At 56.5% G+C, this 23,701-nt stretch overlaps 1 protein-coding gene and 1 long non-coding RNA gene across 3 annotated transcripts in view; one reads left to right on the forward strand and one right to left on the reverse strand.

Moving 5' to 3' along the window:
- Positions 1-23,701, reverse strand: part of SDK2 (sidekick cell adhesion molecule 2) — a 256,823-nt gene that overhangs the window by 151,757 nt on the left and 81,365 nt on the right. The window lies entirely within an intron of this gene.
- Positions 9-5,923, forward strand: LOC140607084 (uncharacterized). The gene is made up of 3 exons (XR_012009258.1): positions 9-984; positions 1,165-1,197; positions 3,302-5,923. It is a non-coding gene; the product is annotated as an uncharacterized lncRNA (long non-coding RNA).

The raw sequence follows: 23,701 nt of genomic DNA on the forward strand, positions 1-23,701 counted from the left end.
AGCCCCTCCGAGCCGTTCTCCTCGTTTGAGGAGAGTGATGCGGATGATAGTACCTGCGTCACCAGACTGTGGCCAGGGAAGGAGGAGAAAATGCAGAGCTGGCGCCTGGCACAGCTGTCGGTCTTGGCATGAATGAACGGCGAGGGCCAGGGGCCCAGAGAACGAGGGGCTTACACATGGGGCTACGGAGTCTGGGTGTCACCCTGCGGGGGGTGGGGAGGCACGGGAGATTCTGAGTGTGTGTGTGCACGCGTGTGTGCGGGTACGTCGGCCCTGGGGGGCTCACTCGGGGCTGGCGTGGCCCCGCTGCGCTCCCAATGCCAGTCTATTTTGTTTTCAGTCTCTCAGAGGAGAGTCAGCCCCAGCTGGAGAAGACAGAGAAGCTGTGGGGAGGGTCGCTGAATGACCCCTGATGGGGAAGGAGGACGGACCCTCTCAGCGCAGACGGTCTCAAGGTCATGACTCATCAGGCCGCCCTCGCCTGCTCCGTGAACACTGACTATGGGCAGGTCCTGCGAGGCCCTGCGGGCTGGCTGGAGAGATAGGATTCACAAGGGCAGCGATGACTAATGGTGTGAGGCATCGGGGAGCGGAGGGGGGGCCCGCAGCACCTGCAGATGCAGGAACCAGGTGCACTGGGCACGCGGTAGGGGGGCGGCAGGCGGGGGCTGCAGTCAAGGAGCTCCATGGAGGAAGGAGGCTTCATGTGAGTCTTTCGCGTGCTGATGAACCCAGAGGCACTGGACCGTCAGCTCTGCACCAGGCCAGGCTGGGACGCAGTGGGACACAGTGAGGAGCAGGACCAGGCAGTCCCGGAGCTTACGAAGCCTAGCTTCCACCAAGACATGCAGGCATTAAACCGGGGACTGCAAGAACGAAGGTTCGTGACAGCAAGGTATAGGCGGTGATGGGCACACACAGAACATGAAGGAGGGACCCCCTCCATCCCCCCAGAGGTGACATGCCAGCCAAGACCGAAGCCAGGTAAGAGCAGGAGCAGGTGTGCCCGAGTCTGAAGGGACAGGAAGCCTGGCCGGTCCAAGTCAGGCTAGGACTGGGAAGGGAGCCCCTGTGGCTGGAGCCCCGGAGGCGAGGGGAAGAGAGGAGAGGGAGATGGAGGGAGGGGAACTGACCGGGACTCCCCACCTCCTCCCCCCCCCCCAGGGAAGCAGGAAGCCACAGAAGCGACATGACCAGGTCTGCAGTTCTCTGTGTCTCTCGGGTGGTGCGAGGGGGCCTGGGAGGAAGGAGGTGAGAGCGGGAGCTAGGGGGCTGCTGGCTACGGGTCCAGGGAGAGACGAGCTCTTCTTCGGAGAAATGCATCCTCTGGGGGGGGCGGGGGACGGGCTTAGCTTTCTTCCAGGCCTGGGGGAAAATACGTCCTGCCCAGAGAGAGAGGAGGTGGGGGAGATAAGAGGGGATTTATTTAGCTTGGCCCCTGGTGATGGCTGTACGGGTGGAGGGAAGTATGGGGACTGGGGAGCTATTTATTTATTTTTATTTTTAAAACAAAAAAAATCATTTATTTGTGAGAAAGAGAGAACGCTTGTGTGCACAAGCGGGATGGAGGAGCAGAGGGAGAGGGAGAAGCAGGCTCCCCGCTGAGCAGGGAGCCCAATGTGGGGCTCAATCCCAGGACCCTGAGATCATGACCTGAGTTGAAGGCAGATGCTTAAGCCACTGAGCCCCCCAGGCACCAGAGGAGTAGGGCCGCTTTGTCTGAAGGAGAGGGTCAGGGGTGATGGTGCCGCTTCCTGAGACCCAAACGCGAAACCCGAATTCACATTTTGGGTATGTTGTGGCCTGCTGGATGTCCGGGGCTGGGGGTGGTCATCCAGGTCTGGAACCCAGAGCAGGGGCGCTGGGTGCCTCAGAGGGGCGGGAGGAGCCATGCGGGGGGAGCCCCGGGGCCACTGGGGCTCCGGGCACCGTGGGGACGTCGCAGGCAGGCAGGAGGGCAGAGCACGGGGCGGGAGCGCTCACGTCCTGCCAGGTTGTCCCAGGTGCTCTAGGCGCACATCTCACCAAATCGACGCAATCACCCTTCAAGGTCATGACTGGCCCTCTAACAGATGGGGAAGCAGCAGTGCAGCGAGGCTGGGATCTGCCCAAGATCACGCGGGACAGAGCCGCGAGGGAGGGGTCCACACCCACGACTGGCCAAGTCCACGGCCCACGCTCCCATCCCAAGGCAACCTACCACCTCCTTCGAGTCCCGAGTGAATAAGACGGTTCAAGAACCGGGAGGGTGCACCCCAACACTAGTCCCCATGGAGGGCAGGGCTGGGGCGACCTGGCTGTGGGCACACGGGGCAGCACCCCACTGCTCCTAGGAAGAGCCCACGGGGAGTGGGGGGCAGCCAGCTGGAGAGCTCCAAGAGGCACAGCCGGGGGGGGGGGCTCACTGCTCCCAGCCCTGCCTTTCTGCTCCTCCTCCCTCCGCGGCAGACCCCCCCCCCCGCACCCCATGTGCTATGGCTCTCCCACCCTCCGCTGACTCGACGCTGCAGAGCCATCATGCGCGGCAGCGGCTGCGGATCAATCTCTCCGTGGCTCACCCACGCGCTCCCCATTCATCCATCCCCCTCAAGGTCGAAGCTTTTATTTCTGGGTGAGAGGAGAGCCCCTCCGGCCACGCCCTGTCCCAGATAACTCATGGACCAACCAGTACCTCCATTCCCCGTTGCTCCCCCCGGGCACAGGTTGGGGGAGCCAAGGGAGCAGCCCCACCCCGTGCACCTGTGCCTTCCTGGCCCCCCCCCCCCAAACTCTCTCTAATTTCTGCAGTTCCCCTGGGTGGCTCTCCTGGGCCTTGCTCCCTCTTTCCCTCTTGCTTGAGTCTTCTTACACAATTTTGTCCACTTGAGCCTTCTGTAAATATTTCCTCTTGGGGATTTAGCTTTCCTTTCAAGTCATGGAGGGAAAACATCTCCCTGTCCAGGGAGACGATTCGGGGCAGAGGAAGTGGCTTAGCTGTAGGGTGCCCTGCAAGGAGCGGGGAGGTGGGGGTCGCTGAGGTGTGCCAGAGAGATGCGACTGGACCGCACAGGGATTTCGCTTGGGCCTGCCTCCACCTCCCTGAGCTGGGAGCCTGGAATATTCCTTCATCCCCCCTCTGTGCCTCAGTTTTCTTGTCTGATACTGGAGGTAGCAACCTCCCGATGAAGAGCGGTGTGACAGTTGAGTAAGACAGAGTAGGAAGTTGGCCAAGAGAAGGCTTGCCCCCCTCCGCCGCCCCCCAAATCCATATCCACCTGGAACCTTAGACTGTGACCTTGATTTTGAAATTGGGTCTTTGCAGATATCATAAGTTGAGGTCATATGGGATTAGGGCGGGCCCTAAATCGAATGACTGGTGTCCTTCGAAGACTGCGTGAAAACACGGAGAGGCGCACAGGGAAGAAGGCCACGTGAAGACCGAGGCGGAGGTGGGAGAAACACACCTACAGGCCGAGGAACGTTGAAGATGGCTGCCAACCCCCAGAAGGGAGAAGATGCACAGAAGAGGCCATCCCTCAGGAGCTCCAGAAGGAACCAGACCTCTTGCTTTTGGACTCTAGCTCCAGAACTGTGAGGCAATCCATTCCTGTTGTTTGAAGCCAGCACATGTGTGGCAATCTGCTACGGCAGCCACAAGAACCGGACCCATCCTCCCTGCCTGGTGTGCAGAGGTGGAGAGGGAGAGAGCAGAACCATCCTTCCACCGTGTCCCATTCTAGCTTGGAGAGGTAGGAACGCGTTTCTTCTTGCTCTGTTCCAGCTCCTCGGTTCCTCTCTGGCGTCCGTACTCTTGTGTCTAGCATCCGGGGAGTATCCATAACCCGGAAACGCTGGGGGGTGGGTGGATGGGGAGGCTGTAGGGCAGGGCGGGGTGGGGTGGGGCCTACACTGTAGGTTGGATGGGAACAGCGGTATGAAAAGGGTGCCACCATCTGCCCACCTTTCACTCTGTGTCGTAGTCCTGTTTTCACGTAGCTGGACCCCGTCCCCGTCAGTCTTACCAAATGTCATGGCGCCATGTTAAGCTTCAGAATGGAACCATGTTTGTCAAGTGCTAGTGGGAACCACCATACACCCCTTGCGACTCCTGGTAAAGCTTCTGGCTAACAACACCCCACGGGAAAAGGTAGCCCTGTCTCTCTTCTCTGACCGGGGGCATCAGATTCCTTCGCCTCAGCATCCCTGGAGTCTCCACCTCAGCATCCCTGGAGTCTCCACCTCAGCATCCCTGGAGTCTCCACCTCAGCATCCCTGGAGTCTCCACCTCACCATCCCTGGAGTCTCCACCTCAGCATCCCTGGAGTCTCATTGGATCTGCCTACGGCGTCTGGCCAAGCCAACCACTCTCTCCCCGCAACTCTGCAAACCTGGGTTTCCATGGCCTTCTTCTGGTTCTCCTCTGACTTCCCTGCCTCCTGGGTTTGCTCTTCTTCTTCCTCGGGCTCTGAAGTGTTGGGGTTCCCAGATCTCTGTTCTGATCCTTGCCATTCCCGTGCTTGTGGCAGCCACTGCTTGGGATGCTCATGCTGCTCGGACTTTGCTCGAATGAACCAGCTGTGTTCCGCTGACGTCCTGGTGCAAACGTTTCAAATATCCAAAGCTGAACTGGGGTCTCTGCAGGCCTGTAGCGTTCTCACGCTCTAGTACAGTGAGTGGCGTCGCTCAGGCGGTCCAAGCCGGAAGCACGGTGGCCATCACTTTCATCTCCTCCCTGTCCCCCATCCCATCACCCACCCAGATGCTCCTTTGACTGCAAGCCACCTGGTCCCATCTCCTTTCCTCTCTGATCTAGATTTCGTCTGCTGAGCCCTTCCTGGCCTCCTGGCCATCAGTCATTAGCTTGATCTACTTAATTAAAGGGATTTCTAACCATGTGCTTCCTGCTTCAATTCCTCCAGTGGTACCCACTGCATATAGGATAAAACACTCCTTCACAAGGAACACAAGGCCCTTTTTGTCATGCCAGAGACATGGTGGGTGTTCTGGAAATACTGGTTAAGTGGGAGAACTCAGCAACCTGTGGTTTCCTACCAAACCACACAGCCTTACCCCTGGGTCTTTGTTCCTATTAACCCACCGTCTGACTCTTCCTTGCCCCGCATCACTGGGCACTGCTGCCCCAACACCCCTCCACCCCCCCACCCCCCCAGAGAGTGCTCATTTCCAGCTAAACATTGTTACCTCCACCATCAGGCCTCAGGATGATCTCTTCGGGCATTTGCCTCTCTCCCTAGACCAGCGCTTTTCAACCAGGGGCCTCACCCCCAGGGGACACTTGGCAATGTCCACAGATATTTGTGGTTATCACACCGGCAGGGAGTGTCCTCCTGGTGTCCCATGGGGTGAGGTCGGGGATGCTGCATATGTGCCACCCTGCACAGGAGGGCCCCTACGACAAAGGAGGGCCCGGCTCAAATGTCAGCAATCTGGAGGTTGAGAACCCCCAGTGTGCATACTCTAGGGCCTGCCCACCTGCCCACCACGGTGGAGGCCCTCAATCCATGTTGGCTGAGAGGCTATCACCACCCCATGCCCCAGCCCAAGTGACACCTAGGGACATCTCCAAGCATGAGGCCCAGGCCACAAAGTCAGGCTGCAGGGGTCTCTCGAGAATCGAGCTCGGGGGGCAGGAGGCCACCCTCCCGAGAGAAGCTGCTTCCTCCAGGAGCCGGAGCGGACGGGACCAGCTCCGCTAACAAGTTGCCAGGGCTGGGATAATGTTGCCAGACAATGAAACTGCCCTTCTTACCAACGCTGCCTGCCAGGCTGATGAGACAACAAGGCTGTTAATTAGGACCCTAATGGCAGCTGCAGAGAGGACAATTCTTCCAAGGAAAGAGAGGGCTGGGGGCTCCGTCCTGTCCCCGCAGGGATGGAGCCTGAGGCTGGGCCCTGGAGTCACTTTCCAGAGAAGGAGGAAGAAGACGGGCACAGCCCAGGGTGGGGTGGGGCTGGGGGTCAGGCAGTCTGTCGTCAGCCCAGGTCCCCCAGGGGCAGGGGGCAGGCCAGTGACCTCTTGCATGTCCTCAGCACCATACTTTGCCCAGAGAGTAGGGCCCACCCTAATCCCATATGACCTCAATTTAGGATATCTGCAAAGACCCTATACAAAATTAAGGTCTTTAATAAAGAGGAGCATAAACATCAAAGGGCCTTCTCTCTCCTTTCAGGTTCTGTGTTGGTCCTTCTTGCCATCTCCCTGGATGTCTCTCCTCGTTGTCACCTCTCTCAGAGCCTGAGCCACCCCCCGCCCTGTCCCTGGGGTAACCCTGGCATCCCCACGGGATGCGGGCAGAGCCTCACTCCGCCAAGCAAGGCACTGACCAGACCTCCGGTGTCCCTTTCAGGGACAGCTGGCGGTGCGGATGGGGCTGTGCCAGCCGCCACATCCCGGCCCAGTTCCTCAGCTTCTCTGGCCCTGTGGCCCCGGGATCCAGGCAGGCGAGGAGCCAGGGCACGCTCCGGCGCCCCAGGGCTGACTTGTGCCCGTTGGCACAGTGGCCTGGCCTGGCTCCAGAGGCGGGCTGCCGAGCCCGGAAGGGCAACATCCCCAGAGCAGGCGAGCGCATCTCCTGGCAGTCGGTCTGGTCACTGGGCAGTGGCCAGCAACACAGGTGTGTGTCCCCAGCAAGAGCGTAAAAGGTCTAGGAAACCCCAAGGCCCGAGGATGCGAGGCTCCCAGCTCCGAATCAACATTCTGGACCACGTCACATCCACAGGAGCTCTCCTCGGGTCGCGAGCTCACGTCCCGGGGGGCTCTGTGCTGCTGCGTGGGCTCCCCCAGCTACGGATGGTCGGTGCCCCAGGCCTGCCCTCCACACAGACACCAACCAGCACCTCCTCTGTGGGCCCCTGCGATCCCTTATCCCCCGGCGCCTGTCACCAGCAGGGACCGCCGGGCCCCGCCTCCAGGCTGCCCTCCAGCACCTTCAAGGAAGTGCCTCTCTGAGACGGCACCCCAGAAGAACGGTCATTATTGCTAATGCCTTTTCTCCCCCATCTGTTGTGATTGTTTACACTCCACTTGCTAATTAGAGACTAATTAGCTGGTGCTGAAATTCATCACTTTCCAAACACAACACGGCAGCCGGAGGAGCGCAGCAATCGGGCAACATCTGTACCTCCGCTCGGAGCCAGGAGCCAAGGTGCCATTCCGCTCCTGCTCCTGCTCCTCCCATCCCCTCCCTCGCTTCCTCCTTCCCCACCTCCTCTTCCTCTTCGCTCCTCCTCTTCCATGGAGCCCCAGAAGGCCTGGGGGGGTCTGTTCTTGGACCTGGGACCCCAGGACGGCGTGTGGTGGTGCCCAGCTCAGGGTAAAGACTCGGGAAATCCTCACCGAGCTGGTGCATGAATGTATGAGGTTGGGACAAGGACGGTGGGACCAAAAGGCACCCCTGACTCAGTGGGGATGGCACTGGATGGAGCGGGGCCCCGGGGCACCTTGTCCTGAGGGGCAGGCCAGAGATCGGGCCTCAGCAGGGCCTTTGGGGTACCGGGTGAGGGGTGTGGGGGCAAGGGGTCTTGGTGCTGGCTCCCTGGCTCGGGGTGAGGAGGTGTGACTGCATCCAAGAGAAATCTCTGTGGCCCACGGGCAGCCTCAACTGAAACCATCCTTTGGCATGACAGCCGAGAGCTGAGAGCCTGGGCCCTGACCTCCCTTCCTCTCATCTCAGAGGAAGAAGCTGCTATTCCCCCAAATTCCCTTCTCCTTCCTGGCTAGGCTGTGAGCCACGGGGTCCTCTGCATCCTCTGGGCCTCCCCGGGGATGGTTATCCCAGGAGATCAGCTGGATGCTGGCCCTGGGGGCCCAGGAGTGTCCGAGACGCAGGGTCTCCAGCCCAGGCCTTGGTGTGATGAGCCAGGGCTCATCTGAGGAAACAGTGGAATCTCATCTCTACCCCTCTCCTGGTGACCTCTCCAAAGATGCTGTCAACCCCTGCAGCCCTGGCCAGGGCATCAAAGGTCACCTCAACTCAAAACCCTCACTAGTGTGTGATGAACCCATGGGCTTGCGCTCACTTGTGTAGGGGCCGTATGCACCTCTCACCTGTGCCTTCCTTGAGGGGACAGGTTATGGGAGACCCAACAGCTTGGGCCGTAACGGCCCCTCTGCCGCCTTCTTACTGTGTGGCTTAAGGCACACTGCATAACCTCTCTGAGCTTGTTTACCCATCTGTAAAATGGGGGTGTCAACGTCTCGCTCACGAGGTTGCTGTGAGGACAAAGGTGATGCTTCCCTCTTTCTGGCACGCTGCCTGGTAGTGGATATGAACCTGGGGGAACGGCATGGGGTGGGGGGGGAGTGTTCTCCAGGCTGGCTGCCTCTGGGAGATCTCTCTCTCTCTCTCTCTCACACACACACACACACACACACACACACACACACACACACATGTTCCTTCTTCCTCGCCGTCCCTCGTGTGTCGTAGCCTGCTGCTCAACAGTTAGTCGCCCTCTCTCCGGGAAAAACAGAAAAGCCCTGATTTGCCATGTTTACCAAATTTCTATGGTGTAAACACTCCCAGTGTGGCTGATTCCAGACGCCACCAAACGGCGACTGGGAAGGACAGGTACACGGTGAGCACCGGCCCTGGCCTGCCACCGCCTGCGTGTCACCCAAGTAGGACTTGGAGCCGAAATCTCTCTGTCGGTGTCAATGGGTGCGACTGGCAGGGGCCTGTTCTGGAACCTGAGCCAGGCCAGATGAGTCCCTGCAACACAAAGCTGCTTTGCCCATGGGTGGCCACTGTCCATGAGCTGATGCTGGCCTCAGGGAGGGGAGAGGGGTGAAGGGCAGCTAGGGCTGAGGTTTGCTCCCTGTAAGGACACCTCTTCTTCTGAATTCCTCCCCTTTGACCCTGACCCCTTCCCTTTGATCACACGTGCTCTGCTTACCTAGCACACAGGACCCAGTCCTGGCTGCACGGGGTTCGTGGACCAGAGCAGCACCTGAATTCCTTGGAGGGCTTGTTAGAAAAAGATATGCTGAGCCCCAGCCGTAGAGCACCTCATTCAGCAGGGAAAAATCTGCATTTCTAACAAGTCCCCAGGTGACTCCGCCACCGTCCAGAGACGTTTCAAGGACCACTGGCTTCAGGGGAGAGCCAGAAAAGCAAGCAGGCAATCGCCACCCAGGCCCTGTGCTGGGGGAGGACCCCGGGGGTTATGGGGCTTAGAGCCCCTTCCCCAAGCTCGGGAAAGGCTAGGACTTGATTTCTTGTTTGCTTTCCACCCCAAGCTGCCTCCAGTCTAGTTAAGAGATAAGCACAGGCCTTGGGTGTATAGGTCCTGCCTCCCACCTCTCCACCCCCCAGGCTCTCCAAGCCCCCTGGCCTGTGCCACCTGGGCACCCCACCTCTCTCTGAACCAGGGCCAGGTGTGCTGACATCTGTTCCGAAAAGGGGAGAACGGCCTAGGTCGGTCACAGAGAGGTAAGACTCCTCCCTCCAAACTAATGAGGGGTCACAGAATCACTCCAGACTTCTTCCCACCCAAGATCTACGGGGCTGGGGTGTGTCCTTTCCATGAGCAAACAAGTGGGGAGCTCAGGGGCACAAAGCTAGCTCCCAGCTCTTACCCCTGCCCTTGCTGGGGGCAAGTGACAAGCGGCTGCCAGGCCTCTTTGACGTTGGAAGGTTAGGAACAGCCTGCAGGTAGCTACGGCCCAGCCACCCCATCCCTGGTCCCCCCCCCCTTCCTGACACTCTAATCCCTCCCAGAGGGATCAAGACTGCCCTGTACTTTATTTACATAATGGGGACAGGCAGGACACCTCTGAGCTTGGAGGACAGCTGGGGTGGGGGGGAGGAGTGAAATCTGGGGTGCAGGGGCCCTGGCCCGCCCTGAGGCTTTGGGGACAGGCGCTGGATCTTGGAGGGGTGCCCGCCCGAGCTCGCAGCCTGGGATAGCGGTGCGTGTGTGTGCATGTGTGCACGCATGTGTGTGTGTGCATGCATGCACGTGTGTGTCTGGATGTTGAGTTAATACTCAGCCCCAGATATTAATCCCTTTTTATGCAAAGAGAGGATGGATCGTAAGCCCCGAGAAATCAAATTGAAACGCGGCCAGCCTCCTGCCCCGTTCCCCTCACCCCTGCCAAATGGCCCCGCCTGTTAACGAGGGAGATAAACGGAGAGGCCATCAAAGCAGATTTTCAATCTGTCCGTGATTCCGCTTTGGGGCCTTCAGAACTTCATGGCTCCCCTCCTCCTGCCCCAACTGCTGCCTCTCCTGCCTTCCGTTCTCCGCTTTGTTCCCACAACCCCCATGCTTTTATCTGCCGGAGTTGGATCTATTGACCCGACTCATAAGGGCTCCTTTTATCGGCTCCAGATCTGATAATGGAGAGCAGGTTGGTGGGGGGGTGGAAGGGGCAGGGAGGTTGGCCGTGGGGCCTCAAGGGTAGAGGCTGGGAGAGAAAGGGAGGTTTGTTTTGGAGGGAGAGGGGTGTCCTCCTGCAGTAGCCTGAAGCCTATGCGGGTGGGTGTGTGCCCACCCAGGAGCGAAGGAAGAGAGAGGAACCACCAAGGGAGGGACGGGGTCCCCAGAGCAGGGGTGGAGCCCTTCTGAGTGGCCCAACTCTATGGCATTTCCCCTGGTGCGCTGACTCAGTTTCCCTCTTTAAATTCCCTCTTTAAAGTACCTCTCCACTGTCTTGCCAGGAGGCACCTTCACCTATGCTTACAAGTGCAAATGACCTCGGAGGAGAAAAACCCAGCATCTGCATTCACAAACGTGCCACTGGCTGAAAAGAAGGGAATGGAGGCTGGGAGGAGGGGAATTAAATAAAAAAACAAAGAAAAAAAGAAAAACAGAAGGGAATAAAGAAGTGGGCCTGGCCTGGGGCCCTGTTCTCCCCTGCCTGGCACCAGGTACCTGCTGCTGGGTGGGTGCGGCTCCACTGACCTCTGCAGGGGGCATGGCTCGGTTGCACCCCGGAGGGGCCAGGTGCATGGGCAGGCACCTTGTCCTGGGGGCAAGTGGCTGGTACCCGGATGATGAAGATGCACGGCTCCCAGGGATGCTGCGCCTGGCAGGAGGGGGGTCAGTGAGTGCTGGGGCTGCGGCATATACTCAGAATCCAGACCCACTCATCTCAAGTAGGTGCCATAACTGTACCCATTTCATACTTGGAGAAACTGAGGCACACACAGGTTAAGCAGCTTCCCAAAGTCACAGCGAAGAATCAGCAGAGGGTCTATCGGGCTCCCCAGTTGGAAGCCCCTGGACCAGGCTCCCCGCATTTCTCCTTTGCTGACACCCACCCCCACAATCTCCCCCTTGGTCCCTCTGCCCCCTTTTAAAGGGATTGCTGAGGGCCTTCTGCCAGAAACTCCTCATGTGATGCTGGGGCCTCGGGGCCTCAAACCAGAATTCCGGTTCTAAAATGAGCACGGATTGCTTTTTCAATAAATACATAAATAAGTCAACGTGTAAGGGTGACACGTGAGAAGATGAGCAGCCGAGCCAAACACTGTCTGGCCTCCTAATGAATCATGTCCAACAGGGTGATGCTCAGTCATAGCCAGGCCCGGGGCCTGCCCCCACTGGGCGTTCAGGGAGGGCCGGCACCTGAGAAATGCCACGATCCCTTGGGCAGCAGCAAGGAGGAGGGGCAGGGCAGGAAGGGTGGTCACGGGGTACCCCCTGCACACCACAGCCGCCTCTTCTCAAACATAAAAGACTTGGGGGGGGGTGTGCTGTGGTCATGGTGTCCTCATTTCCTGGAGCTAACCAGGAGAAGCAGAGTGGGGCCAGATGCTGGGGCTCCAAGCCACCCCCATCTGCTCTGGGGGCCACCCCATTGCTACTCTAACTTAGAGGAAGCTTGGATTCCCACCCATCAGTTTCCAACCTGGTCTCACTGCACGTCCCGGGTGTTCTATCCAGAACAAAGTGATCCTCCCAACACCCCCCCAGAAGATGAAAGAGGCAGGTGACCTCAGAAGAAGGCCAGACAGAGGGCAGGTGGGGTGGTCCCTACACTGTCCCAAGCACCATCCACGCTTCCCTGCCTCAGTTCCTCCTCAGCCCCAAAGATGAGAGGAAGCTGCTTCTGCCCCTTCCCCTCCAAATCTCCCAAAGAACTAAGGAGAAGCCTCCAGGACATCTCCTTGTCGCTTGGAATTTGTCTGGCCATCATTCACCGGATGGGCTGAGCAGGCCCCTTACGGAGGAAAAAGAACCATAAATGGGAGAGTAAGAAATCATCGTTTGTCGTCGAAGGGAAGTGAAGTCTCAGGGAGGCAGCCCCTGAGGGTGGGCGGGAAGGAAGGGAGATTAAACACCCGGCCTGCCCGCCTGCCACCGTAGATCAAGCCCGCTCTGCTGAGCACAGCCGACGCGGGACGGCAGGCGGCAGGAGCTGGGAGCCATGGTGCTAGCTGCGGGGGTGCGTGCAGGGTGGCTGGGCCTCGGGTCAGGGCCCCTTCGGTGAAAAAAAGCATCACAGCCCCAAGGTTACAAAGCCTTTTTGTCTGGGTGGGAACAAGAGTCCTGTTAGGAGTTGCATTGTGTCCCCGAGACAGCTCTACTGAAGGCCCCACCCCTGGGACCTAGGACTGTGAGGTTATTTGGAAATAGGGCCTCTGCAGACGTAACCAAATTAAAATGAGATCATCGAGGTGGGCCCTCATCTAGTATGACTAGTGTCCTTCTAAGAAGATGGGGATCTGGACCCAGACACACGGGGCAGAGGCCGTGTAGTACAGCGGCAGAGTCTAGGGGGATGCTGCGGTGAACCAGGGAACGCCAAGGGTTGCCCAGAAGTGGGGAAGGGGTGAAAGAGGATTGTCTCCAGGTCTCAGGGGACTGTGGCCCTGCTGACAGCTTGAATCCAGACTTCTGGTTTTTGGAACTGTGAGACAAGAAACTTCTGTTGTTTTAAGCCACACAGCTTGTGGTACTTTGATACGGAAGCCCCAGGAAACTCATACAAGTCCCAAGAGCACGTTCTGTTCCCGATTTGATTCCTTCAATAACTCCGAGCCTAGTAACAAGCTAGCAAACGAGCCCAGTACGCTCCCCAGCTTCACGCCATCCCAATTTCTATTGGGTCCTATAATTCCACATCTGGGTATGTGCTCCAAAGACCCGAAAGCAGAGCCTCTAGGAGGTCTGTGCACACCCACGTTCACAGCAGCCTTATTCCCAGTAGCCAAGAGGGGCGAGCAACCCAAGACGTCCATCGATGGATAAATGGAGAAATAAAATGTGGTCTGTCCGTATGATGGGGTATTATTCAGGCCTAAAAAGGAAGGAAATCATGATGCCTGCTACAACATGGATGAAGCTTGAGGACAGCAGTATGCTCAGGGAAATAAGCTGTCCCCAAAGGACAAGTCCTGTGTGAATCCACTGACATGAGGTAGCTACAGCAGTCAAACCCATGGCGACACGAGGTAGAGCGGTGGATGCCAGAGGCTGCAGGGAAGAGAGGGGGGCGTTGGTGTGGCGGGGACAGACTTTCAGTTTGGGAAGATGAGAGAAGCTCCAGGGGTGGTGGCAGGAATGGTGGCACACAGTGTGCGTGTACTCAGTGCCTCTGACATGTCCACCTCAAAATGGCTAAAATAAGCAACTACGCTTAATACGGTGAGCTTCCGTATATGTACAGTGTGTAATTGTCAAATCTCTATGTTGTACCCTAAAGCTAATAATATTGCGCAGCAATTCTCCTCCAACTGGAAAGAATAAAAATAGTAAATTTTATGTTATGTGTATCTTTTACCACAAGAAATTTCTTTCAAAAACCCCACATTGCCATGGCCCCCCACTGCCTTTGGAGTAAAACCAGAACCTCCTTCTGTGGTCTGGCACAAAGAAGGTGTCCGGTGAACAAAGGAGTGAAGTGGATGGATGGATGGACAAATGGATGGATAGATGGATGGATAGAAGGACAGATGGATGGATGGATGGATGGAGGACAGAGATGGACAGACGGATGGGTGGAGGGATAGATGGATAGATGAATGAGTGGATGGACGGATGGATGGATGGATAGATGGATGGATGGATGGATAGATGAATGGGTGGACGGACAGATGGATGGATGGATGGATGACAGATGGGTGGATGGAGGGATGGATGGATAGATGAACAGATGAATGGATGGACAGATGGATGTGTGGATGGATGTGTGGATGGATGGATGGATGGATGGATGGATGGATGGATAGATGGAAGGACAAATGGATAGGCGGATGGATGGATGGATGGATGGATGGATGGATGGATGGATAGATGGACAGATGGATGGATGGATGGATGACAGAGATGGACAGACAGATGGGTGGATGGATAGATGGATAGATGAATGAGTGGATGGACGGATGGATGGATGGATAGATGAATGGGTGGACGGACAGATGGATGGATGGATGGATGGAAGGATGGACAGGTGGATGGATGTACGGATGACAGATGGGCGGATGGAGGGATGGATGGATAGATGAACAGATGAATGGATGGACAGATGGATGTGTGGATGGATGTGTGGATGGATGGATGGATGGATGGATGGATGGATGGATGGATGGATAGATGGAAGGAGAAATGGATAGGCGGATGGATGGATGGATGGATGGATAGATGGACAGATGGATGGATGGATGGATGACAGAGATGGACAGACAGATGGGTGGATGGATAGATGGATAGATGAATGAGTGGATGGACGGATGGATGGATGGATAGATGGAAGGATGGACAGGTGGATGGATGGGTGGATGGATGTATGGATGACAGATGGGTGGATGGAGGGATAGAGGGATGGATGGATAGATGAACAGATGAATGGATGGATGGATGGATGGATGGATGGATGGATGGAAGGACAAATGGATAAGCAGATAGATGGATGGATGGATGGACAGATGAGTGAATCATCCCACTGAAGGATGGGAAGGTAGAAGGAGGGGCTCAGGGCAGCAGGCAGGTGCCCAACGACATCCCAGCTTGCTGAATCACAAGGGAAGGGTTCTCGGCTACTTCTCCGGCATGGGGCTGGGCTGCCTGTAGCCACCGGAGAACTCTGACCGAGGCCTCAGGACCGCCTCTGGTAGGCAGGCCTCAGGGATTATTACACAGACATGGCCCCGGGCACAAGAGCGGACACATGCATAAGGGGAGATCCAGAACCTCCATCCAACACACATCGACAACAGGCTGGGCCCCTCCCGGAGCTTTACAGTTTCCCAAACAAAACTGAAGTTCAGATGAAACGGGGGCTCAGATTAGGTGGCTTGCTCAGCAAGGTCCCTGGTAGGCAGCTGCCGAGACGCGGTGCAGCCAGGGTCCCCACACCTAGCTACCAGCCGCCCTGCCTCCTCGCTCCTGGTGGCCTCGCTACACAGTCGGGAATCCACCAGACACGGAGGCAAGGTCTGGGGAAACACTACCGTGTCTGCGTCACACACGGGTTAAAGTCCGAAACAAAGCTGAGACGGGAACAGAGAAGCCCCTCACTCAGTCCTGGTAGGAGTGGGCATTAGGTGGTGGTGGTGCTGAAGGAAACTCTCATGTTAGGATAGTTCTAGATTTTTTTATAAAGATTTTATTTATTCATGAGAGACACACAAAGAGAGGCAGAGACACAGGTAGAGGGAGAAGCAGGCTCCCTGTGGGGAGCCCGATGTGGGACTCGATCCCGGGGCCCCAGGATCACGCCCTGGGTTCAGAGGGTTCTGACTGAGTCAACCAGCCGCCCCCGGGGCTCACGTCTTACATTCCGATGGTACCTTCGTCGAAAATAAGGGACCAGATCCCTCCTTAAGTACACTATATCACCTACATATTCTATTAAGCTTCTTTTCTAGTGTTTTCTGCATGTCCTTTTTCTGTTCCGGGATCCCGTCCAGGACGCCACATTATATTTGGTCATCACGTCTCCTTAGGCTCTTATGGACTGTGACAGTTTCTCAGATTTCTTCATTTTTGATGATCTGATAGTTTCCATGACCTCAGAAGGTCCCTCAACAAGGGTGGCCTGGTTTGTTGTAATCCTCAAAGACCAGTGGGAAGGAACATTTCACACGCATGCACGCATGTGCGTGCACATGCATACCACATACCACATGCACATGCTTCTCTGTGTCTAACTTCACTCCCTCCTGGTGTCGATGAGCTTTATCTTTGATAGCTTCTCTGATGTCCCCAACAGAATGTGGCACCAGGTAGGACACATTTAGTATAGCACCTGTTTTATAAATGAGGACACGGACGCTAGTTGGCAAGGCTACACCTGGAGACACTCATCACTGGTAGTAGAGTCCCAGACTTGGGCCCCAGGGCCCTTCCTTGTCCCTCTCCGCTCCCTGGGACTTCCACCTACCCCTCAAGTCAAGGAGGCAAGTAAGGCAAGAGTCCAGCATCTTCACCAGAGCAGGGCCAAGGGGCATTCCTTAGAGCCCCCGTCCTGGCCACAGATGGGAGAAGCCACGCTCTGGCTGCCAATTCACACCCCAGCCCCCCAACCCCCGCCGCACAACCCCGATACGCAGCAGTGCTGTGTGATGTTGGCTGAGGAAGCTGTCAATGGACAGCTGCCAGGTGCCCTGCGAAGGGACCCCTGCCAGCTGCTGCCCAGGCCTCACTGTGGGAATGTCCCTTTCTTGCTGTCCCCTCCCTGCTCCTGGCCAGGGTGGCATGGGCATGCTCACACAGCAGCCGTGAGGGCAGCATTGGCTGGGGACAGGCAGCTGTCCTGGAGGGCCTGGGGTGCCAGGGAAAGGGATCTGGAGGGCAGAGGCTACTGCCAAGACCTCTGCATTCTTCTTGAAGAGCAAACAGCACCAGACACTAGCTCTCCCGCCGGTCAAGTGGACACGGAGGTGTGGGTCACCCTCACATCGTAGACACCAGAAGGACCAAGTGAACCCTGACCTGCAACTTAGCAGGTGTGGCACGCTGCTGGCTGCTTCACCCTCACCGCCTTTGGCACCCCCACCTGCATGGGAAGGTGATGCCCACACCCCCGTTTCAGACACAAGGAGACCAAGACCAGCCCCGCCACTGGCCCTGCCCTCCCTGCCTCTCCCTGCTGGCTGTGCATTTCTCCCGGCGGACCTATCTTCCTGATTTAGTTTGCTTTTGTTTGATTTGATAGGAAAATGAGTTTGCCCAGAATGCATGGCGGCAAAGGGAAGGGGGTGCAGGGTGGACCCGGGCTGAGTGGCAGGAAGGAGCAGACGTCAAATTCAAAGCAGCCTGTCGCTAACGAATCCACCCACGGAAAACTTGGGACGTGTTTAGACACGAGAGTAAGATCCTAGCCAATGGGGCTCATGGTTTTGTGGAGATGGAGTGGGGTTTGGAGTCTGAGATCTGGGGTGCAAGTCCTGGCCTGTTTTTACTATGTGCTCTTAGGACAGCCCCTAACCTCTCAGAGTCTCTGCCACTAAATGGTGACAAATGCATCTCTTTTATTGGGCGTCATGAGACTGTGAAGCTCCTGTTGCAAACTGTCAAGTGCCATACAGTTGGGAGGGTGTGTGTTTGGATTCTCAGCACCTGGGGAGCCTGAGCCCCCCACAGAGGGGTCTTGGGCTCTGGGCCTCTGGCATGCTGGGCAGGGGCTTCTGGACACTCGGCCTCCATCCCCAAGCCAACAAGGGGCCTGAGGCCTGCAGGGCCATGATTTGGTGATTCTCTTTTAGATATAAAATATCAAACAAAATTATGTATAAAAGCGTCGGAGGGGCATGGAGGTGAGGGGCCCCAAAGCCTCATTAGCCTTGTGGGAAATTGCCCATGACCGCAGGAGGTGCCCGGAGGTGAGCTCACTCCCATGAAGGCCCAGAAGTCATGACACTCATTAGAAACCACACTCACTCTGTGCCTCCGGAGGGCACAGCCCTGGGGTCCGTGGCCTGCAACAGCCAGCTCTCACCTTCCCTCCCAGGGATGGTATGGGGGTGTCCTTCCTATGTCTGCAGAGGAGGATGCTGGGGGGTGCAGGGTCAGCAGACACCCACCACTCGGGAAAGGATTCACACTCCGAGGACAGACTCCCCGCACAGTCTGTTCCCCGCCCCACCCCCTAAGCCTTGTGTGTAGAACCAGAGTCCCCATTCAGCAAGTCAGCCAGATTCTCCCTCTCTGCTCCCACACAGGGGAAAAAGGTTCCGCAAACCTTTCCCCCTGTCCATGCAGGAATTACTATCACGGATGACATGAGCCAGGAAGCACATCTGAAAACAGAGGAGGCTGTGCATCTGATGCCAGAAAGAGCCGTTGTTTCAGGTTGGCGTGAGGGGCCACACTTGGCTTGCTCCTCTGTCCTCTGCACAGAGAGAGGCTGGGGATGGAGTCGCCGGGCCTCCTGCCACCTTCCAGAGTCCAGCCTGGCCAGCTTCCAGTGGAGGGCAGGGCCACAGTGGCCATGCCCACCCTCTAGGAGCCCTGGGGCATGAGGGGCAGGGAGGCAGCCTCTGGACCCTGGGCATTGCCCTTCAACCAGCATGGACTGGGCGCCTGTTGGGTGAGGCCACTCATGTGATCCATGTGACTGACACGGCCCACCTGCTTGCTGCACCCAGGTGCTCAGAGCCACATACAAATGCTTTGAAACTAGAGAATACAGAGAACAAGGAAAGCTCCCTGGAGGAAGACACACTTCAGCATGGTCTTAAAGAGGAACAGAAAGGTGAGCAAAGGAGAGAAATGCATGTGGTGTGTTCTGAGAACGGGAGGTACTTTGATGCAGCTGGAGGTCAAGGCACCTGAAGATGAGGAGATGCTAAAGGTCTGTCCCAGGACAGGCCCTGGCATGGTCGTTGTGGTGGTCACCTGTATTTATGGTGTTCTTTTGCAGTTCACAAAGTCATTTAAATTCGCACAAAAAACTTTGAGGCTTGTGCGGCACCCTCATCCTTCAGGTTGAAGCTTCAAAGCCCCTCCGGCTACTCCTCAGGAGGTTGGGGCCTGTCCTGTGTGTTCACATGGCTCCTTCTCTTCACACATCACTGTGTTTTTGCCAAAGTGTGCCACAGGATCTGGCATGGAGCAGGTGCTTATACACTAGATGGATGAAGGGAGGGTGGAGGGATAGAGGGACGGATGGATGGATAGACAGGTGTGTGGGTGGATGAATGAACAAGCTAGTGGATGGACAGACAGATGAACACATGGATAAATGGATGGATGGATAGATATATGGATGGACAGAAGAATGGATAATGGATGGATGGAGGGATTGGATGGACAGAAAGGGGTGGATTGGATGATGGATGCATGCATGAGTGAACTGAGGGACAGATGGATGTATACATGGGTGGGCAGATGGGTGGATGGGCGGACACATAGCGGGGTGCATGGCTGATGTATGCATGCATGGATGAGGACACCTAGCAGTCCCAGGATCATGCCAAGGACCATTCCAAGAACCATCTCAGGTACCATCTAACCCAAGCCTCTCATCTCACAGGTAGACAACAGAGACTCACCGGGGAGAAATGGCTCACATGAGACCTTGGACCAGAGCGGGGAAACAGCTAGAGTCGGGTCCCAGGTCCCTACCAGGGCCCATCATCTGCCCAGGACACTGGGGTGGCTGGTCTCTAGCAAACAGGAGTGAGTCACAGGTCACAGCCAGGATTCAGCTCACCCGTTCTCCCTCCTTGTCTTCCTGCCAAGAAAGGTCTCCGAACTCCACATCTTCTTCCCAAGGCTGGATGCCACACCCTTTATGTATTGTTGGGGTTCCCCTCCCCAAGACACCCCTGACTCTGGGCATACCCCAGAGGGGACTGTACCCCTGACTGGATTCCTTTGGAACTTCCCGCTCTTTCTCCCCCAGCTTCCCAGCCACCCTTGCTATGTGTAGGTCACCCTGGCCCGGGGTGGGGGGGGGGGCTGGAGAGCTGACTGTTACCCTCTAGGACTTGCCCCTTTATTATTATTAATAAATATTTTATTTTTATTCAATTTGCCAACATATAGTATAACACCCAGTGCTCATTCCATCAAGTGACTTTCTCCTTAATTAATTAATGTACGTGCATTATTTTTTTTAAAGGTTTTACATATTTATTCATGAGAGACACACATAGAGAGGCAGAGACACAGGCAGAGGGAGAAGCAGGCCCCATGCGGGGAGTCCGACGCGGGACTTGATCCCGGGACTCCAGGATCCTGCCCTGGGCCGAAGGCAGGCGCTAAACCATTGAGCCACCCAGGGATCCCCAATGTATGTGCATTAGAGACAAGGGGGGGGTCTACTGGGAATATGCCCGGGGGCGGGGGTGGAGGACCAGGGAAGGGACAGAGGGCAACAGGACATGGAGCTAGAGGCCCTGCTTCAAGTGGGCAAAAGCCCCAGAAACAGAGGCTCCCCAGCCACCCCAGTCCCAAGCCCCAGAAGGCTGATGAGTGTCCCCCTGGGGGGTAGCTACAGGACAGCACTGCCACTTCCCACTGCTCCCCCATCTGATTAGGGCCGATTAATGGCAAACCCTACAGAGCAGGGCACTGTGACCACCAGCTGCTCGGGGAGGGGGGTGTCTCCCTCGGCTCCGCAGGGCTGCCCCAGGGACACCCACCTAGCTGTCTGGACTGGTTCCGGCCTCATTTTCCCAGGACCTCGCTCCTCTTTCTGGAGGGGCCCCTGCAGCCTCCAGGCTGCCCCCCATCCTTTCCCTAAAGCTGGGGCTTTCTCAAAACCACATCACGGAGAGGTCCTAGAGTGATTCTCACCTGGTGAACCTGAGCAGGCTGAGGAACAGCCTCTGGGTGGAGAGAGGGTCTCCAAGTGGGGTTCGGGGTCGCCCTTGTCTGCCTGTCAGGATTGGGTTGGGTCAGATAAGCGATTCTGGAAGAGACAGGCTGCAGTGTGCGGCGGCTTGTGTGACCCGGGACTTAGACAAGGCGCGGCCCCTCCCAGAGGCTTGGACCCACCTCAAAAGATGACAACTGTCGAGGGAACAGACAAGCCACAGACTGTGCGACAGTGTCTGCAAAAGACACATCTGCAGAGCGACTGTGATCCAAATTATACAAATAACTCTTAAAGCTCAACAGTAGGAAGGCTAACAACCTAATTAAAAAAATGGGCCCGAGACCTTCACAGACACCCCACCGAAGAAGACAGACAGATGGCAGATAAGCCCATGAAAAGAGGCTTCACTTCCTATGTCATCAGGGAAATGCTAATTAAAGCAACGAGATACGGGTACACACCTATCGGGAAGACCCAAATCCAGAACCCTGACACCACCACATGCCGAGGAGGACGTGGGGCAGCAGGGAGCTCGTCCGTGGCCGCTGGGAAGGCAAAATGGCACGGCCACCTTGGAAGCCAGCGTGGCACTTTCTTACAGAGTCAATCTACTCGTAGCGTACCATCCAACAGGAGTGCCCCTTGGTGTTTAGCTCAAGGAACTGAAAACAGGTCCAACCAAAACCTGCATGTGGTGTTTACAGCAGCTTTACTCATAGTCGCCAAAGCTTGGAAGCAACCAAGATGCCCTTTGGTAGGCGAATGGGTAAATACCCTATGGTCCATCCGGACAATGGAATATCATTCAGGGCTAAAAAGATGATGAGCCATCAAGCCATGAAAATACACGGAGGAACCTGAAAACGCCCATCCCTAACCCTAAGTGAAAAAAGCCAGTCTGAAAAGGCTACCGACTGTACGATTCTATCTGAATGACATTCTAGAAAAGGCAAAACGATGGAGACAGTCAAAAGATCAATGGTTGCCAGGGGGGAGGGGGAGGGAGGGTCAATCGGTGAAGCACAGCGCATTTTGAGGGCAGTAGGATACCGTCATGGTGGGTAAATGCCATGATACATTTGCCCAAACCCATGGAAGAACGTACAACACCGACTATGAACCTTAACATAAACCAGGACTTCTGGGTGATAATGACCCAGGAAGTTCCTGGATTGTAACAAATGCAACCCCTGACTCGGGACGTTGATAGCGAGGAGGCTGTGCACGTGTAGGGGGCACAGGGCACATGGGGCATCTCTGTACGTTCTGCTCCATTTCGATGCACACCCAACACTACCCAAAAAACAAAGTCTTAATTTTTAAAAAAGATGCCACCTGTGGAGAGGTTGTGGGGAAGTGGCTAAAAAAGTGTTTCAGGTGAGAGTCAGGGGTTGGGGGTAGGGAGTCCTGAGGGAAGGGAGGGGGAGGAATGGGGGAAGGGGGGAAGCCGGGGTCCTCACCCTCCCCTCCCCAGGCTCGGGCGGGGGCAGTCCTGCCCTCCCTCTCATGGCAGGCACAGAGGAAAGAATCAATTAACTCATTAGGCTGACATGTCTGCGAACATCACTCCCAGGACTCAACGGGCCTGGCAGCCAGTGGTGGTTTAATGGGCACTTTTGCTCTGAAACGACACCTGGGCCAGCTGCTTCTTCCAAGGCACGAGCTGTGCTTAAAGATGTAGGGAGGCGCCGTGAGGTCGGCTCCCCAGGGCAGAGGGGGAAGACAAGGCCAGATGTCCATCGTTGGGCCAGGGAAGGGCTGGCCACCTCCTGGGTCACTCCTCAGGCTACACTTCCTCCATCTGCCCCTGGGTGACCAGAGGGGAGCAGGTCAGTGTTGGTGGGGGGACCTGCTTCCAGCCTCTGAACCTTGGCGCCCTTGCGGGTCCGTGGAGGGGTCTTGCCTTTCAGTTCCGATATCCTAGGATCTGTGATTTTGGTTTGAATTCACATGTCAGAATCTATGGATTCTTTTTTTTTTTTTAAGATTTTATTAATTAATTTATTTGAGAGAGAGAGAAAGAATGTGTGCACAGAAGAGAGCGTGGGCGTCGGGGCGGGGAGAGAATCTCAAGCAGGTGCTACCCTGAGCATGGAGCCCGATGTGGGGCTTGATCCTATGACCCTGAGATCATGACCTGAGCTGAAATAAGAGTCGGACGCTTAATTGACTGAGCCACCCAGGTGCCCCAGGGTTGTTTTCAAATGCCCAACCACTCACGGTGTCACACGCCAGAGAACAGGACTGCTCAGAGAGGGGCAGGCATCATCTGTGGCCACACAGCTTAGCGATGGCCGAGCTGGGATGCAAACCTAGTGCCCTGGTCACACAGCTTGCACTGAGCCACCCCCCTGGGCTGTCTCCCTGGGTCCAGGTGCTCACCTCCCCACCCCCGACAATGCATTTCCTGGAGAGTCTGTCCAGCTGTGCTGGTGCCACAGCCCACCAAGGGGACCGAGTCTGGCTTCGGCCAAGTGTCTCTTTTGGACGTGGCTGCTGAGTGAGGCAGCCAGCCTCTGGCCCCTCAGCATCCACTCCCTGGGCTCTGTTGGGTAAAGGCTCGGAAGCTACACCAACCATTAAACCCAAGTGGCAGGGGGAAGCAGATAGTACGGGCCTGTCTATGCAGCTTGTATGACACAGGCTCAGAGAGGGCACATCTGTGGCGAGGGGGGGTCCCCCAAAGAGCGCCGATGGGGAGGATGGAGCTCAGCCAGTCCCTGGATCCCGTTTCCCTCCAGGCTGGGCCTGCCTGTACCACCACGGGAGGGTACAGAGGTTCACCGGTCCCTGCCAGGCTCTTGGTCAGAAGAGAGACAAAAAGAACACATGTGTTTTGAGGGGTTCAGCATGCCAGACACCATGCTGTGTGCTGTTTACTTTTTTTAAAATCTCAATTACTTAGGTAAGTTGAAGTATTATTGGCCCATTCTACAGATGAGGACATGGAGGCTAAGAGTGGTTAAGTCCCGTGCCCGCTGTCTCAGG

This window comes from Canis lupus, chromosome 16 (genome assembly GCF_048164855.1).
Source record: "Canis lupus baileyi chromosome 16, mCanLup2.hap1, whole genome shotgun sequence".
NCBI lineage: Eukaryota > Metazoa > Chordata > Mammalia > Carnivora > Canidae > Canis > Canis lupus.